Genomic DNA, 14,271 nt, shown 5'->3' with positions numbered 1-14,271 from the left:
TGGACTGGACACTAACATAACAGTACTGGTGTAGACTGGACACTAACATAACAATACTGGTGTAGACTGGACACTAACATAACAGTACTGGTGTGGACTGGACACTAACATAACAGTACTGGTGTAGACTGGACACTAACATAACAGTGCTGGTGTAGACTGGACACTAACATAACAGTACTGGTGTAGACTGGACACTAACATAACAATACTGGTGTAGACTGGACACTAACATAACAGTACTGGTGTAGACTGGACACTAACATAACAGTACTGGTGTAGACTGGACACTAACATAACAGTACTGGTGTAGACTGGACACTAACATAACAATACTGGTGTAGACTGGACACTAACATAACAGTACTGGTGTAGACTGGACACTAACATAACAGTACTGGTGTGGACTGGACACTAACATAACAATACTGGTGTAGACTGGACACTAACATAACAATACTGGTGTAGACTGGACACTAACATAACAATACTGGTGTAGACTGGACACTAACATAACAGTACTGGTGTAGACTGGACACTAACATAACAGTACTGGTGTAGACTGGACACTAACATAACAGTACTGGTGTGGACTGGACACTAACATAACAGTACTGGTGTAGACTGGACACTAACATAACAGTACTGGTGTAGACTGGACACTAACATAACAGTACTGGTGTGGACTGGACACTAACATAACAGTATTGGTGTAGACTGGACACTAACATAACAGAATTGGTGTAGACTGGACACTAACATAACAGTACTGGTGTGGACTGGACACTAACATAACAGTACTGGTGTAGACTGGACACTAACATAACAGAATTGGTGTAGACTGGACACTAACATAACAGTACTGGTGTGGACTGGACACTAACATAACAGTACTGGTGTAGACTGGACACTAACATAACAGTACTGGTGTAGACTGGACACTTACATAACAATACTGGTGTAGACTGGACACTAACATAACAGTACTGGTGTAGACTGGACACTAACATAACAGTACTGGTGTAGACTGGACACTAACATAACAGAATTGGTGTAGACTGGACACTAACATAACAGTACTGGTGTGGACTGGACACTAACATAACAGTACTGGTGTGGACTGGACATTACATAACAGTACTGGTGTAGACTGGACACTAACATAACAGTACTGGTGTTAACTGGACACTAACATAACAGTACTGGTGTGGACTGGACACTAACATAACAGTACTGGTGTAGACTGGACACTAACATAACAGTACTGGTGTAGACTGGACACTAACATAACAGTACTGGTGTAGACTGGACACTAACATAACAGTACTGGTGTAGACTGGACACTAACATAACAGTACTGGTGTAGACTGGACACTAACATAACAGTACTGGTGTTAACTGGACACTAACATAACAGTACTGGTGTGGACTGGACACTAACATAACAGTACTGGTGTAGACTAGTCACTAACCTAACAATACTGGTGTAGACTGGACACTAACATAACAGTACTGGTGTGGACTGGACACTAACATAACAGTACTGGTGTGGACTGGACATTACATAACAGTACTGGTGTAGACTGGACACTAACATAACAGTACTGGTGTTAACTGGACACTAACATAACAGTACTGGTGTGGACTGGACACTAACATAACAGTACTGGTGTAGACTGGACACTGACATAACAGTACTGGTGTAGACTGGACACTAACATAACAGTACTGGTGTAGACTAGTCACTAACCTAACAATACTGGTGTAGACTGGACACTAACATAACAGTACTGGTGTGGACTGGACACTAACATAACAGTACTGGTGTAGACTGGACACTAACATAACAGTACTGGTGTGGACTGGACACTAACATAACAGTACTGGTGTAGACTGGACACTAACATAACAATACTGGTGTAGACTGGACACTAACATAACAGTACTGGTGTAATAATAACAGTACTGGTGTGGACTGGACACTAACATAACAGTACTGGTGTAGACTGGACACTAACATAACAGTACTGGTGTAGACTGGACACTAACATAACAGTACTGGTGTAGACTGGACACTAACATAAAAATACTGGTGTAGACTGGACACTAACATAACAGTACTGGTGTAGACTGGACACTAACATAACAGTACTGGTGTAGACTGGACACTAACATAAACATACTGGTGTAGACTGGACACTAACATAAAAATACTGGTGTAGACTGGACACTAACATAACAGTACTGGTGTAGACTGGACACTAACATAACAGTACTGGTGTAGACTGGACACTAACATAAAAATACTGGTGTAGACTGGACACTAACATAACAGTACTGGTGTAGACTGGATACTAACATAACAGTACTGGTGTGGACTGGACACTAACATAACAGTACTGGTGTGGACTGGACACTAACATAACAGTACTGGTGTAGACTGGACACTAACATAACAGTGCTGGTGTAGACTGGACACTAACATAACAGTACTGGTGTAGACTGGACACTAACATAACAATACTGGTGTAGACTGGACACTAACATAACAGTACTGGTGTAGACTGGACACTAACATAACAGTACTGGTGTAGACTGGACACTAACATAACAGTACTGGTGTAGACTGGACACTAACATAACAATACTGGTGTAGACTGGACACTAACATAACAGTACTGGTGTAGACTGGACACTAACATAACAGTACTGGTGTGGACTGGACACTAACATAACAATACTGGTGTAGACTGGACACTAACATAACAATACTGGTGTAGACTGGACACTAACATAACAATACTGGTGTAGACTAGACACTAACATAACAGTACTGGTGTAGACTGGACACTAACATAACAGTACTGGTGTAGACTGGACACTAACATAACAGTACTGGTGTGGACTGGACACTAACATAACAGTACTGGTGTAGACTGGACACTAACATAACAGTACTGGTGTAGACTGGACACTAACATAACAGTACTGGTGTGGACTGGACACTAACATAACAGTACTGGTGTAGACTGGACACTAACATAACAGAATTGGTGTAGACTGGACACTAACATAACAGTACTGGTGTGGACTGGACACTAACATAACAGTACTGGTGTAGACTGGACACTAACATAACAGAATTGGTGTAGACTGGACACTAACATAACAGTACTGGTGTGGACTGGACACTAACATAACAGTACTGGTGTAGACTGGACACTAACATAACAGTACTGGTGTAGACTGGACACTTACATAACAATACTGGTGTAGACTGGACACTAACATAACAGTACTGGTGTAGACTGGACACTAACATAACAGTACTGGTGTAGACTGGACACTAACATAACAGAATTGGTGTAGACTGGACACTAACATAACAGTACTGGTGTGGACTGGACACTAACATAACAGTACTGGTGTAGACTGGACACTAACATAACAGTACTGGTGTAGACTGGACACTAACATAACAGTACTGGTGTAGACTGGACACTAACATAACAGTACTGGTGTAGACTGGACACTAACATAACAGTGAAACCAGGTGAAATGGATACAGGCAAGAGCAATTCAAACTTGACCAAAACTCTACCATTAACATCGGTCACATTGACCCTGAATATATCCGTGAAATCAATAGCCACTTCAACCCTTGAGGAGGCAAATACTATAGAGGGGCTGTTGTAAACAAATCATTATGTTGTAATTACAGATGAACCCCTTATTGTGACCGATTATCACAACAACAACAACAGCAACAAGAACATATCATCCACATGAGTGAATGAATGATACAGTCCCCCTCTGTGTGTGTGTGTGTGTGTGTGTGCGTGCGTGCGTGCTGGCATTCAGCTAAAGGCGTCAACAACACAATCCATCCCCAACACAGAATGGTACGGACATCATAGCAAGGCATGTAATCTAACACCTGTAATTTAACACCTGTAATCTAACACCTGTAATCTAACACCTGTAATCTAACACCTGTAATCTAACACCTGTGCTCTATGTACAGTGTACACCATGCACCACTGACGCATGAAAAGAGATTGAGATATCAAGTATGTTTGGAAACGTGTACTGGAAACACTGTGTAAGTGTATTGGTCTAAAGGAGGACAGTTTACAGCAGCATAGTTCAACTGCTGTGCATGGGGAATTGGACTGGATTGATACTGACCTTCAATCCCAGACCGTTAGTGGCAAACACACAGGAGCGGGTTCTCACAAGGATGCACACAATAACGCACGCACACACACACACACACACACACACACACACACACACACACACACACACACACACACACACACACACACACACACACACACACACACACACACACACACACACACACACACACACACACACACATTTACACGAGTACACACATACAGGCATTTCACTGTATTTGTGCACTTGACAATAAAAACTTGAAACACACACACACACACACACACAAAGGGAGGACAGGGGCTGTTCAGACAGACCACAACGACAGGGAGAGAAACATCAAACCCTCAAGGAACACAAAGAAATCTGAGGCAGAATCCCAAATGACACCCTATTCCCTACATAGTGCACTACTTTTGACCAGAGTCCTATGGGCTTTGTAGGTAATAGGGTTCCATTTGGGACGTAGTCTGAGGCATCAGACTTCTCCTCCAACACAGACAAATAATATTTTCTATTTTCTTTAATACACCCCTGTGTTTCACCACCGCCTCACTTCAAAGACGCTCCTCCACCACGTGAAACCACAAACTGAATAAATATTATTTTCTTCTCCTTAGCTTCCCCCTGCATTTTTCTGTTTTGTGAGAATTGTGAGAATTTGTCGTCCCACCAGCCGGTGGGTTTGTCTGTCCTTCCGGCGAACTCAGCGCTCGGACATGAAATACAATCGCTGACCAAGGTTTGGTCGATCGCTCTAGGGCTTATAAATCATGAACCAGTTAACCCATGGCAGGAGGGAGATGGCGGAACCGTGAAAAATGCATGAACCAACCACACACACAGACCATACTTGGACGGCCCAAAAAACGGCATGCTGGGACATAAAGATGCTGGCCAAGCACTGGCCCCTGCTGACAATGTGGAAAGAAAAGACCTCTTTAACAAGCAGGTGAGTGTATGACGTGTGTGTGTGTTTTTTGAAGGAGAGCGAGAGCCTGTATGTGTATAAATTGGTGTGTCTGTGCACGCATGCTTGTGTATGTGTGTGTGTGAGTGTGTGTGTGAGTGTGTAATGTCTGTGTGTGAGAGTGTGAGCATGTGTGTGTGTGTCTGACTGTGTAATTTCTGCGTGTGTGTGTGTGTGTGTGTGTGTGTGTGTGTGTGTGTGTGTGTGTGTGTGTGTGTGTGTGTGTGTGTGTGTGTGTGTGTGTGTGTGTGTGTGTGTGTGTGAGAGAGAGCGAGAGAGTGTGTGCGTGTGCGTGTGTGCGTGGCTGCTGAGTGCTGACAGAACTCTCACATCTGGAGTCTCAATCTGCCTGGTCTAGTTTTAACAGCAGTACTGTGTGTCCTGGTTCACCCTCTGAGCCTTGGCCACACTTGTCTCTCTAACCATTCATGCCAAAAACACAGAATCCAATCAGCTGCACCAGTGATCCCACTCTGGGTTGAGACTACGGTTACTATGTTGATGTGGGACTATGGGGCAGTTTCCCAGACCCAGATTAAACATACTGGACTAGGAGTCATGTTCAATAGATCCAGTCCAGGACTAGGCTTAATCTGGGTCTGGGAAACGAACTCTATGAGGTTTAAAAGTATTTACTAGTTTCGCAAATATTAGTTATCTATTCTATCGCTGCAGATGTGAGTGTGTGTGTGTCCTCGGTGGTTGCCAGTGTGTTCACATTCCTCCTCGTCCATCCAGGCAGACAGTCAAAGTCACATATGTGGGACTTGGACAGGGGACAGCTCTTGGTATGACGTTAACAGTTAGCAGTCCAACTGCCTCTGGACTGCCTGGTCAGCATACAGCCAACACATTCTGTCTTTCTGTCTGTCTGTCTGCCTGCCTGTCTGGGTTGGGCTCTGGGCCGGGTCGCATATGAGTCCTTGCCTGATAGAGCGACTACAGTTCCCACAGGTGAGTGTGTGTGTGTGTCTATGGGTCATTGAGGGGATGACGTTACTCTCTCATTCATAAACATGGGGGTGGTAAGGACACCAAGAGGTAAAAATCCCCCAAAACCAACCACATTTAGCTCCAATCCTTTCACTGACAAATTCAATATCCCTGTGTTGTCGTCACCATGTCTTGTCACAATCAAATACTTTCACATTCAATCGGTAGAAAAGTTTAGCTGGCATCGAGCCAGTGATTTCTCATGGTGCAACACCACAGTGTGAGCAATCCTCTATCAATACAGTCAATCAATGTCCTCCACATAAACTGACACATTCAATCAGCATCCTCTACCTAAACCACAATGTAAGATACATCAGCTGGTTTTCAGACAAATATGTTCTCAGTCAAACGCACTTCAATAAACATTCTTCCTGTATGCCAACCCCATTGGCTGATGGGAACCCACCACTGACTGAACCTACCAATGAGTGCTATTCATCCAGTTTATGAGCTGTTCTGTTTGTTTCCATTCATCTGGGTTCTGTGGACCACATCTACATTGAAATATCTCTTTCTAACGATCTTTCAATGACTTCACAGGACAAATCACCTGCTCGGAACACTTAAAGATGGAATTGGCTCATTGCGTATAATTTATGGATGTTGAGAGTCACTGAGTGAGAAACCCCCACTCTCCAGAGACTAATGGATTGGCCCAGACAGTAATGACTGGATACTCTTACCACTGACTGTATAGGGGAGAGAATTTATAGACCCATCTAGAGTAGTCAAAGCACACTACAACACACTCAGACACACAATGTTGACACATACATCAGGGTGGAGAGGTGGGGAGGGAGATGAGAGAGAGAGAGCGAGAGAGAGAGAGAGAGAGAGAGAGAGAGGGAGAGAGAGAGAGAGAGGGGGGAGAGAGAGGGGGGGTGGGAAGGGAGGGACGAAAGGAGGAAAAAAATACAAAAAGAGAGAAGGAGAGAGTGAAGTAATTGTCATGGTGATTATCATGGTGATTTTCATGGTGATTACCATGGCGTTTACCATGGAAATTGTCATGGTGATTGTCATGGTGATTACCATGGTGCTTGTCATGGTGATTATCATGGTGATTGTCATGGTGATTACCATGGTGCTTGTCATGGTGATTATCATGGTGATTGCCAGGGTGATTGACATGGGGATTGTCATGGTGATTATCATGGTGATTGCCATGGTGATTACCATGTGATTGTCATGGTGATTATCATGGGGATTACCATGGTGATTGTCATGGTGATTATAATGGTGATTGCCATGGTGATTATCATGGGGATTACCATGGTGGTTGTCATGGGGATTACCATGGTGATTGACATGGTGATTATCATGGTGATTATCATGGGGATTACCATGTTGATTGTCATGGTGATTACCATGGTGTTTATCATGGCGATTGTCATGGGGATTACATGGTGATTATCATGGTGATTACCATGTGATTATCATGGTGACTGTCATCGTGATTATCATGGTGATTATCATTATGATTGCCATGGTGATTGTCATGATGATTGTCATTATAATCGTTCTCCAGCCTTGCCTTGTGTCATTAGTTGATGTGTTATAGATTGAGTTATTGGCCATGTCACATGCCCTCATACAGACAGCACTCCATGATTGTAATAGGCCAGCTGATCAATCATTCAACACAATAGGGCTGACATAAGCAGGTCAAGGGAGTAATTTTACAGAGAGAAACAGACAACGCTTAAGTTATTCATGATGGCCATACTTTCTAGTGTCTAACCAGCAAAAGTAAGTTTATTCGTAGTGGCTACTTGTAGTGGAAGCTGGAGGGGGATTGTGTCCAGTCAGTGACCCTACGTATTTTGATAGAGGGATGATTAGAGACGTATCCTAGGGTGTGTGTTTTGGCTAGGAGGGGAAAGGGGTAAGCAGCTTAGGAGGCAGGATTAAGACTGACAAATAATTAAAAAGAGGAGAGGCCAGAGGAGGACACACCCAAACAGCATATTAAAGCCAGCCTTAACAGTCTCTATTGAGAGTATCTAGTTCAGCCTTAACAGTCTCTATTCAGAGTGTCTAGTTCAGCCTTAACAGCCTCTATTCAGAGTATCTAGTTCAGCCTTAACCATCTCTATTCGGAGTGTCTAGTTCAGCCTTAACAGCCTCTATTCAGAGTATCTAGTTCAGCCTTAACAGCCTCTATTGAGAGTATCTAGTTCAGCCTTAACAGCCTCTATTCAGAGTATCTAGTTCAGCCTTAACAGTCTCTATTCAGAGTATCTAGTTCAGCCTTAACCGTCTCTATTCAGAGTATCTAGTTCAGCCTTAACCGTCTCTATTCGGAGTATCTAGTTCAGCCTTAACAGCCTCTATTCGGAGTGTCTAGTTCAGCCTTAACAGCCTCTATTCGGAGTATATAGTTCAGCCTTAACAGCCTCTATTCGGAGTATCTAGTTCAGCCTTAACAGCCTCTATTCAGAGTATCTAGTTCAGCCTTAACCGTCTCTATTCAGAGTATCTAGTTCAGCCTTAACAGCCTCTATTCAGAGTATCTAGTTCAGCCTTAACAGCCTCTATTCGGAGTGTCTAGTTCAGCCTTAACCGTCTCTATTCAGAGTATCTAGTTCAGCCTTAACAGCCTCTATTCGGAGTGTCTAGTTCAGCCTTAACCGTTTCTATTCGAAGTATCTAGTTCAGCCTTAACCGTCTTAATTTTTTTAAAAACCTGTATTTAACTAGGCAAGTCAGTTAATAAGACCACATTCTTATTTTCAATGACGGCCTGGGAACAGTGGGTTAACTACCTTGTTCAGGGGCAGAACGACTGAGTTTTACCTTGTCAGCTCGGGGATCGATCTTATAACCCTTCGGTTACAAGGCCAATGCTCTAACCACTAGGCTACCTGCCTTAACCGTCTCCATTCGGAGTATCTAGTTGAGCCTTAACCGTCTCCATTCGGAGTATCTAGTTGAGCCTTAACCGTCTCTATTCAGAGTATCTAGTTGAGACTTAACCGTCTCCATTCGGAGTATCTAGTTGAGCCTTAACCTTCTCCATTCGGAGTATCTAGTTGAGCCTTAACCGTCTCCATTCGGAGTATCTAGTTGAGCCTTAACCGTCTCCATTCGGAGTATATAGTTGAGCCTTAACCATCTCCATTCGGAGTATCTAGTTGAGCCTTAACCGTCTCCATTTGGAGTATCTAGTTGAGCCTTAACCGTCTCCATTCGGAGTATCTAATTGAACCTTAACTGTCTCCATTCGGAGTATCTAGTTGAGACTTAACAGTCTCCATTCGGAGTATCTAGTTCAGCCTTAACCTTCTCTATTCGGAGTATCTAGTTCAGCCTTAACAGTCTCCATTCGGAGTATCTAGTTCAGCCTTAATAACCTCTATTCAGAGTGTCTAGTTCAGCCTTAACAGCCTCTATTCAGAGTATCTAGTTCAGCCTTAACAGCCTCTATTCAGAGTATCTAGTTCAGCCTTAACAGCCTCTATTCGGAGTATCTAGTTCAGCCTTAACCGTCTCTATTGAGAGTATCTAGTTGAGACTTAACAGTCTCCATTCGGAGTATCTAGTTCAGCCTTAACCTTCTCTATTCGGAGTATCTAGTTCAGCCTTAACAGTCTCCATTCGGAGTATCTAGTTCAGCCTTAACAGCCTCTATTCAGAGTTTCTAGTTCAGCCTTAACAGCCTCTATTCAGAGTATCTAGTTCAGCCTTAACCGTCTCTATTCGGAGTGTCTAGTTCAGCCTTAACAGCCTCTATTCAGAGTGTCTAGTTCAGCCTTAACAGCCTCTATTGAGAGTATCTAGTTCAGCCTTAACAGCCTCTATTGAGAGTATCTAGTTCAGCCTTAACAGCCTCTATTGAGAGTATTTAGTTCAGTCTTAACAGCCTCTATTGAGAGTATCTAGTTCAGCCTTAACAGTCTCCATTCGGAGTATCTACTTCAGCCTTAACCTTCTCTATTCGGAGTATCTAGTTCAGCCTTAACCTTCTCTATTCGGAGTATCTAGTTCAGCCTTAACAGTCTCCATTCGGAATATCTAGTTCAGCCTTAATAACCTCTATTCAGAGTGTATAGTTCAGCCTTAACAGCCTCTATTCAGAGTATCTAGTTCAGCCTTAACAGCCTCTATTCAGAGTATCTAGTTCAGCCTTAACAGCCTCTATTCGGAGTATCTAGTTCAGCCTTAACAGCCTCTATTGAGAGTATCTAGTTCAGCCATAACAGCCACTATGGAGAGTATCTAGTTCAGCCTTAACAGCCTCTATTGAGAGTATCTAGTTCAGCCTTAACAGCCTCTATTGAGAGTATCTAGTTCAGCCTTAACAGCCTCTATTGAGAGTATCTAGTTCAGCCTTAACAGCCTCTATTGAGAGTATCTAGTTCAGCCTTAACAGCCTCCATTCGGAGTGTCTAGTTCAGCCTTAACAGTCTCTATTGAGAGTATCTAGTTCAGCCTTAACCGTCTCTATTCGGAGTATCTAGTTCAGCCTTAACAGCCTCTATTCGGAGTGTCTAGTTCAGCCTTAACAGCCTCTATTCGGAGTATCTAGTTCAGCCTTAACAGCCTCTATTCGGAGTGTCTAGTTCAGCCTTAACCGTCTCAATTCGGAGTGTCTAGTTCAGCCTTAACAGCCTCTATTCGGAGTGTCTAGTTCAGCCTTAACCGTCTCAATTCGGAGTGTCTAGTTCAGCCTTAACAGCCTCTATTCAGAGTATCTAGTTCAGCCTTAACAGCCTCCATTCGGAGTGTCTAGTTCAGCCTTAACAGTCTCTATTGAGAGTATCTAGTTTAGCCTTAACCGTCTCCATTCGGAGTATCTAGTTCAGCCTTAACAGCCTCTATTCAGAGTATCTAGTTCAGCCTTAACCGTCTCTATTGAGAGTATCTAGTTCAGCCTTAACAGTCTCCATTCGGAGTATCTAGTTCAGCCTTAACCGTCTCTATTCGGATTATCTAGTTGAGCCTTAACCTTCTCTATTCGGAGTATCTAGTTCAGCCTTAACAGCCTCTATTGAGAGTATCTAGTTCAGCCTTAACAGCCTCTATTCAGAGTATCTAGTTCAGCCTTAACCGTCTCTATTCAGAGTATCTAGTTCAGCCTTAACCGTCTCTGTTCGGAGTATCTAGTTCAGCCTTAACCGTCTCTATTCGGAGTATCTAGTTCAGCCTTAACCGTCTCTATTCGGAGTATCTAGTTCAGCCTTAACCGTCTCTATTCGGAGTATCTAGTTCAGCCTTAACAGCCTCTATTCGGAGTATCTAGTTCAGCCTTAACAGCCTCTATTCGGAGTATCTAGTTCAGCCTTAACAGCCTCTATTCGGAGTATCTAGTTCAGCCTTAACAGCCTCTATTCGGAGTATCTAGTTCAGCCTTAATAACCTCTATTCATAGTGTCTAGTTCAGCCTTAACCATCTCTATTGAGAGTATCTAGTTCAGCCTTAACAGCCTCTATTCAGAGTATCTAGTTCAGCCTTAACCGTCTCTATTCGGAGTGTCTAGTTCAGCCTTAACAGCCTCTATTCGGAGTGTCTAGTTCAGCCTTAACCGTCTCAATTCGGAGTGTCTAGTTCAGCCTTAACAGCCTCTATTCAGAGTATCTAGTTCAGCCTTAACAGCCTCCATTCGGAGTGTCTAGTTCAGCCTTAACAGTCTCTATTGAGAGTATCTAGTTTAGCCTTAACCGTCTCCATTCGGAGTATCTAGTTCAGCCTTAACAGCCTCTATTCAGAGTATCTAGTTCAGCCTTAACCGTCTCTATTGAGAGTATCTAGTTCAGCCTTAACAGTCTCCATTCGGAGTATCTAGTTCAGCCTTAACCGTCTCTATTCGGATTATCTAGTTGAGCCTTAACCTTCTCTATTCGGAGTATCTAGTTCAGCCTTAACAGCCTCTATTGAGAGTATCTAGTTCAGCCTTAACAGCCTCTATTCAGAGTATCTAGTTCAGCCTTAACCGTCTCTATTCAGAGTATCTAGTTCAGCCTTAACCGTCTCTGTTCGGAGTATCTAGTTCAGCCTTAACCGTCTCTATTCGGAGTATCTAGTTCAGCCTTAACCGTCTCTATTCGGAGTATCTAGTTCAGCCTTAACCGTCTCTATTCGGAGTATCTAGTTCAGCCTTAACAGCCTCTATTCGGAGTATCTAGTTCAGCCTTAACAGCCTCTATTCGGAGTATCTAGTTCAGCCTTAACAGCCTCTATTCGGAGTATCTAGTTCAGCCTTAACAGCCTCTATTCGGAGTATCTAGTTCAGCCTTAATAACCTCTATTCATAGTGTCTAGTTCAGCCTTAACCATCTCTATTGAGAGTATCTAGTTCAGCCTTAACAGCCTCTATTCAGAGTATCTAGTTCAGCCTTAACCGTCTCTATTCGGAGTATCTAGTTCAGCCTTAACAGCCTCTATTCAGAGTATCTAGTTCAGCCTTAACCGTCTCTATTCAGAGTATCTAGTTCAGCCTTAACCGTCTCTATTCGGAGTATCTAGTTCAGCCTTAACCGTCTCCATTCGGAGTGTCTAGTTCAGCCTTAACAGCCTCTATTCAGAGTATTTAGTTCAGCCTTAACCGCCTCTATTCGGAGTATCTAGTTCATCCTTAATCGTCTCCATTCGGAGTGTCTAGTTCAGCCTTAACAGACTCTATTCAGAGTATCTAGTTCAGCCTTAACTGTCTCTATTCGGAGTATCTAGTTCAGCCTTAACCGTCTCTATTCGGAGTATCTAGTTCAGCCTTAACAGCCTCTATTCAGAGTATCTAGTTCAGCCTTAACAGCCTCTATTCAGAGTATCTAGTTGAGCCTTAACCATCTCTATTCAGAGTATCTAGTTCAGTTATTGGCCCGTGTACGGCTGTTTGTTGTCTGTTTTTCTGAATCTCTCTCTCTCTCTCTCTCTCTCTCTCTCTCTCTCTCTCTCTCTCTCTCTCTCTCTCTGTCTCTGTCTCTCTCTATATATATATATAGGTGTTTAGAACACCTCAGCATATGTGGGAACTCCTTCGAGACTGTTGGATAAACATTCCATGTGAAGCTGGTTGAGAGAATGCCAAGAGTGCGCAAAGCTGTCATTAAGGCAAAGGGTGGCAATTTGAAGAATCTCAAATATGAAATATATTTTGGTCTGATTAACACTTTTCTGGTTACTACATGATTTCATATGTGTTATTTCATAGTTCATGAAATTCATGGTCTAATTCTAACGGTCTAATTTCTGTATCTCTCTCACTTTCTATCTCTGTTTCCCTCTCCCTCTCTCTCACTCTCTTTATCGCGCTCTCCCGCTCGCTCTCTCGACATGACATTAGCCAGCTCAGAGAGCATGGTGATGCTAGCGCTGATGACGTAGCGTGACTGGTAAGCCCCTACTCTCCCTCTCTCTCACTCTCTTTATCGCTCTCTCCCGCTCGCTCTCTCGACATGACATTAGCCAGCTCAGAGTGCATGGCGATGCTAGCTCTGATGACTTAGCGTGACTGGTAAGCCCCTACTCTCCCTCTCTTTATCGCTCTCTCCCGCTCGCTCTCTCGACATGACATTAGCCAGCTCAGAGAGCATGGTGATGTTAGCTCTGATAACATAGCGTGACTGGTAAGCCTCTACTCTCCCTCCCTGAAGTACGGCGGCCATCTGAGAAGGGCAGATGAATATGTCTAAACACTGGAAAGAATTGAAGACGGGTTAATGGAGAGGCCTGTTTACATAGTCAGTCGACCCTAAATCTCCTGTTAAGAATCACAAGAGCCTCAAACACCACAGCTAAAACATCAAGCCAGAGGACTACGGTCTATTGTGTTTGTGTGTGTGTGTGTGTTCCTATGGTCAATTACACTGCATATCTTTTTACTCATAGGTCTCTTTGAACTCGGAAGTCACATTCCTATGGTAAAACTCCAGCAATTAGTGAATAGCCATAATGATTTGCAGTCAGGAAACTACACATCTCGCTTTCAAGTAGGAAATAAAGTAACTGAGAGGTCATCAATTGTCATAAAAGAGAAAAAAGTCAACGATTTACCTGTAAAACTCTTTAACTTCAAACACTTCTCATTACTGAACCATCAACTGAAGGTTGTAAAGCCTTTTCTCATCCCTTCGAAAATAATGTTTATAAAGGGTTTATAAAGTGTTCATATGTTCATCTAGTC

General features: G+C 43.1%; 1 protein-coding gene across 2 annotated transcripts in view; it reads right to left on the bottom strand.

Annotated features, from left to right (window-relative positions):
* The window catches only part of LOC139369591 (potassium voltage-gated channel subfamily KQT member 5-like), a 169,859-nt gene that overhangs the window by 33,679 nt on the left and 121,909 nt on the right, over positions 1 to 14,271 (bottom strand). The window lies entirely within an intron of this gene.

Source organism: Oncorhynchus clarkii, chromosome 17, assembly GCF_045791955.1.
Source record: "Oncorhynchus clarkii lewisi isolate Uvic-CL-2024 chromosome 17, UVic_Ocla_1.0, whole genome shotgun sequence".
Taxonomy (NCBI): domain Eukaryota; kingdom Metazoa; phylum Chordata; class Actinopteri; order Salmoniformes; family Salmonidae; genus Oncorhynchus; species Oncorhynchus clarkii.
The sequence above is the reverse complement of the archived record's forward strand: the minus strand, read 5'-3'. Positions and strand labels throughout refer to the sequence as shown.